We start from the raw sequence: 5,885 nt of genomic DNA on the forward strand, positions 1-5,885 counted from the left end.
AATCACTGCACAGAAGCGCAAGAAGAAGGCGAATGATTGGTTGTGTGTGGCGCCAATTTAAACCGGAAGTTATGCCCAGACCAGACTTGACTGCGTCATTTCCGGCTTCCCAGGTTAGCGCCACAGACATCAACAACAACAATAAACTACAACTTGTTATTTTGGACTAAGTTATTTAGTTACAGATAGTTATTAAACATTAAAAAACAAGATGAAAGAAGTTCCAAACTTCTGAAAGATAAGTAAAATGACTTAAGCTTATATTAATTATGTAGCCGATATACTTTTTTTGGTGTTGACCGAATGATAAGTAAACACTTTTTAAATAGTATATGTTGACTTCTCTTCAACAACACTTTCATTTTCAGTACATATAATACTTAAGTATATATAGTTTGAGTTTATTTGGAACATGCATGCATACAACATGATACATCACAATTTCCAGTTTCTCTATTCAACATGTTCGAAAAGGAGTAGGAAGAAGCAGAGCTTTTTTAATCCTACCCCTTTTCTTTTATATAGCAGTTGCTAAAACTTTTGTTCACTTCCTGTTCTCAATTTATTCACAATATACTCCATAAGTAATGACAATAAAAAATAAATAATAATTGGTGAAGTAAGTTATATTTCATATGGTGAGATGAGTAAGATTATCTTGAAAATGAATGGATGGATGAGATAAATTCAGAATGTTTATCATGGTTCTTCTTCTTTAAATTTCTTGAAGTGGATCATATTAGTACATTGTTTGAGTTCTTTGCTTAATCCATTCCATCATTTAATCCCACATACTGATATACTGAAGGGCTTAAGTGTTGTACGTGCGTACAAATGTTTTAAATTACATTTTTTCTAAGATTATAGTTAGCTCCGTACTTTATTGATCCTCAGGGAAATTCAAGTTTAAAATTAAATGATTATAAATCAAATAATACATTTAAATTTGTATGAATATTTACTGTTTAACATTTGATAAAATCCCAACACTGTGGATGGTGTGAAAATAAGATGTTTATTTTGATGTACAGTATGTGACATAATACATAGGTGAACATAAACGGATTTCATTTTCTCCGAATGAAAGAAATGTGATTTTAGAATTAAAATACCCTTTATACATATGCTTTGTTAGTGATTAAAAAACCGTCAACATGACTTGAGTAAAGTAAAGCATGCTGTTTACAATAAAACAAACAAAACATTGGAACTAAGTTATAAAGCTTTTAGATTTTACAGTCCATTTTTACTCACCATTTTTTATGAAGTTTTCATGTAATAAACTTAACAATTCAAGTTTAAAATTAAATTATTATAAATCAAATAATGCATTTAAATTGATATGAATATTTACTGTTTAACATTTGAAAAAATCCCAACACTGGATGTTGTGAGAAAAAGATGTTTATTTTGATGTACAGTATGTGACATAATACATACACACGGATTTCATTTTCTTCAAATGAAAGAAATGTGATTTTAGAATTAAAATACCCTTTATAAGTATGCTTTGTGTAAAAAGTCAAGACATTATTAAAAAACCGTGAACAACAGAATCGAGAAAGAGCCATCAATCTGTCAATCGTTTCCATGTCCGGGCCAGGTAAGGTTCCCCGTGTTGGAGAACCTTAACAAATTAATTGTATTAACAAATACACTGACACTGGCTGGAGGAACTTTGCTTTGCTAAAACCCTTCCAGCTTGTAAACAGCATGCTTTAGTAAAGTAAAGCATGCTGTTTACAATAAAACAAACAAAAAATCAGAACAAAGTTATAAAGCTTTTACATTTTACAGACCATTTTTACTCACCCTTAATAAAGCATTTTTTATCTTTTATTATCACAGGAGGACGAGGAATAGCTAAACATGTTACACTACACACCGTAAGAGTACCGTATTTTTCAGACTAAGTCGCACCGGCTGAAAATGCATAATAAAGAAGGAAAAAAACATATATAAGTCGCACTGGAGTATAAATCGCATTTTCTGGGGAAATGTATTTGATAAAACCCAACACCAAGAATAGAAATTTGAAAGGCAATTTAAAATAAATAAAGAATAGTGAACAACATATCAGGTTTGTCACTGACAGTTTAGTTATGTTTTGAGTTTTTCCTCTGTCTGTCTTTATTTCCTGTAAGCGCTCTTATTTTGGTTTTATTTCCTGCTTGTCTCCCTGAGTGCTGTGTCCCCTTAGCTGTGGCTGATTGGCACCTGGCCACACCTGGTGTCAATCAGCCAGCTACTATTTAGTCCTGCTTTGCCCTCCAGTCAGTGCTGGAGTATTGATTGTCAATGTCATTAATACTTATCGTTGTAGTTGTGTCTACTTCTGTTCACTCTGCTCATGTCATAGTTCCTTCGTGTCACAGTAAGTGTTTTTGTTTCTTGTCCGCAGTTAGCCTTTGTGCTATTTTTTGCTCATAGCCAAGTTTGTTCTCCGCCTTGTGCGCGCCTTTTGTTTGTACCCTTTTGTTTGTTCTTGTTTTAGTGTTAAATTAAATCATGTTTTCCTGCACCAAGCCTGCCGTCTCTGCATCTTGGGGTTTGTCACCTACACCTTGTGACACAACAGACTGAATAAGTGTACGTTATATGAGGCATAAATAACCAACTGAGAAGGTGCCTGGTATGTTAAAGTAACATATTATGGTAAGAGTCATTCAAATAACTATAACATATAGAACATGCTATACGTTTACCAAACAATCTGTCACTCCTAATCGCTAAATCCCATGAAATCTTATACGTCTAGTCTCTTAATAATATTATTTGATATTTTACGGTAATGTGTTAATTTCACACATAAGTCGCTAGAGATGCGCGGTTTGTGGACACAACCGCGGATAATCCGCGGGTCGGGCGGATGCATGACGAAAAAAATAGATTTTAAATAGATTCGGGTGGGTGGTGGTTGAACCAATTCGAAAATATATATACATATTTAAATGTTGTTACCCACATAGGAAAAACGAGCAGCACTCTTTGAAACAGGCAATTATTCATCAGGCACTGCTGCAGCTGTCACGCCAAATTTCTTCCCCCCTACAAAAACCTTACCCCCCATTTACTTCCGGGGCTGCGTCCAATAAAGTCACAAAGTTGCCGGGGGTCCTTAACCGACATGCGACTGTCCTGTTTCGCGCCTGTACAAAAAAAAAAAAAAAAATCGATTTCTTCAGATTCCAGCAGCTGTCAAAGACGAAGTATCCTTCCAGCGACGGGCAGTCAAAGCTGAAGTGCTATCGATCGCTGTCAATGACGTAAGAGGAAACATGACCACGGAAGTAAATGGGGGAGGAGGGGTGTTTGTAGGGGGAAGACATTTGGCGTGACACAGCACAACAGAAGAAGAAGAAGAAAAAAATTAAAAGATGGCAACGCCAGCAGCAAACTAAAAAAGGGAATACTGAAGACCAGGGGAAAAAAATAATAATAGTCAACACTTTCTTAATGGAAATGACAATAATATTATAATAATGATAAATAAGATTATCACGCATTCATATCTCTTAGCCTCTAATGCATGGCCAAGAGATATTAATGCGTGGCACGCATTGAATGTCTCTGCTGCATTGGATCAGTCTCCTTTCTTTAACAGGCAAAAGCTTTCTAACCTCACTAATAATGCCTTGCATCGTCTATATTAGATATATAACAACGGGCGGGTGGCGGGCGGTTGTGGTTTTGATAAAATGTTAGTTCGGGTGGATGACGACTTTTGTGATGCGGTTGCGGATGAAATAATTGCCTATCCGCGCATCTCTATAAGTCGCTCCCGAGTATAAGTCGCACCCCTGGTCAAACTATGAAAAAAAAAAAAAGCGATTTATAGTCCGAAAATTACGCTATGCATGCTGTATCGCTTTCTATGCCACATCAATGTGGAATGCGCTCCCAACAGGTGTAAAAGAAAGGGCATCTCTATCCTCCTTCAAAACCGCAATAAAAGTTCACCTCCAGGCAGCTACAACCCTAAACTAACACCCTCCCTGGATTGCTAATAATCAAATGTAAACAATCAAATGCAGATACTTTTTCTTATGCCTTCTGATCTCTCTCTCTCTCTCTCTCTCTCTCTCTCTCTCTCTCTCTCTCTCTCTCTCTCTCTCTCTCTCTCTCTCTATGTCCACTACTTGATGTCCATATCCCCCCCCACCCCCCCTCCCTCCACACCCCTGATTGTAAATAATGTAAATAATTCAATGTGATTATCTTGTGTGATGACTGTATTATGATGATAGTATATATCAGGGGTGGGCAATTAATTTTTACCGGGGGCCGCATGAGCTACCCGAGCACTGCTGGAGGGCCACATCCACAATATTTCAATTAAATTTTGCTCAATATTATTTTTGATATATACCGTAAGATAAATAATAATAATAAAAATAATAATAATAATAATTAATAATAATAGTAATACTTCAACATAGTGTGTGTAACAGCATTCCATGACTAATATAAATAAATTAACATTAATAATAAATGACAGTAAAATAAGCACACGTATGACTGAGGAGTCATAGTGTAACTTTGTGTGGTGTTTGAGTTGTCCGACTTTTTGTGTGGCCATAAACGCACCAGTGGTTTAGTGCTATGTGTGTTGGTGACAGATGACAAGTTGCTTTTGGCCTGGTTTGTACGGCAGAAAATGACTAGTTTTTCCAGATAGAATTGTTTTACTCATGTTTTTGGTGTGGTTATGTCCGAATATAAACAGTTTTGTTCAATAAAGTGATCGATATAATTCCTGTCCTCGAAGCATCTCGATAGACGTTACAATAATTGAATGGTGTTCAATTGAACACCGTTAGGGCCGCTTGTTGTCACTGTCACTCAAAGTTGCATTGCAAAATTACATAGAATAAATATGTTTATTTTGTTTAGAATTCAGATGGGATTTGATTTGGTGCGCGGCATATATTTGCTGCGCGCAGCGGACGCTTGAGCAGTGCGCAATTGCGCAGGCACGCACCTTAGAGGGAACGTTGCTTTGCAGTTCATGTCTTGTTGGAAACACGCCATTCCTCATCAACTTTTCTCCTTTTAGCGTCTCGGGTGTAAAGCGTGCATCACTTGTCGCTGAATGTGCACCTTCACTCGCAGGTTACACACGGACACACGGCCATAAATAACACTTTTCAAAATAAAAGCAGCACAGTTGTATTGCGCGCAGGACATAGATGTTTTTTCAACTTTATTTTGTAATTGCAGTTGTTCACATTCACTCACAATCACGCATACGTCCACACGGAAGTAATACAAATAACGATTTTCAAAACAAAAGCAGCACCGTTGTATTGCACACTCGACATAGATACTTTTTAAAATTTATTTTGTAATTTATAATTGGCCTCACGCGGGCCGGACAGGGACGCACAAAGGGCCGCAGAATGCCCAGGTCTGGTATATATGATAGTATATATCTGTATCATGAATCAATTTAAGTGGACCCCGACTTAAACAAGTTGAAAAACTTATTGGGGTGTTACCATTTAGTGGTCAATTGTACGGAATATGTACTTCACTGTGCAACCTACTAATAAAAGTCTCAATCAATCAATCAATGTTTACAATGAAACAAACAAAAAAATCGGAACAAAGTTATAAAGCTTTTACATTTTACAGATCATTTTTAATCACCCTGGATAAAACATTTTTATTTTATTTTTTTAAATTAAGTTTCACATTTGTATACGTGAGTATTGTCATGCCACGTGTTAGTGAGATATAAATACATAGCGTGGTTGTTGATCAATGTGAACATGCTGTCACGTGTCCACAGGATCCCGCCGCTGAGGACCAATAGGAAGGCAGAGAGGGGACGAGCCTTCCGCGCTACTCCATGTTGTTTTACTCTACACACACACACACACACA

This window comes from Entelurus aequoreus, linkage group LG26 (genome assembly GCF_033978785.1).
Source record: "Entelurus aequoreus isolate RoL-2023_Sb linkage group LG26, RoL_Eaeq_v1.1, whole genome shotgun sequence".
Taxonomy (NCBI): domain Eukaryota; kingdom Metazoa; phylum Chordata; class Actinopteri; order Syngnathiformes; family Syngnathidae; genus Entelurus; species Entelurus aequoreus.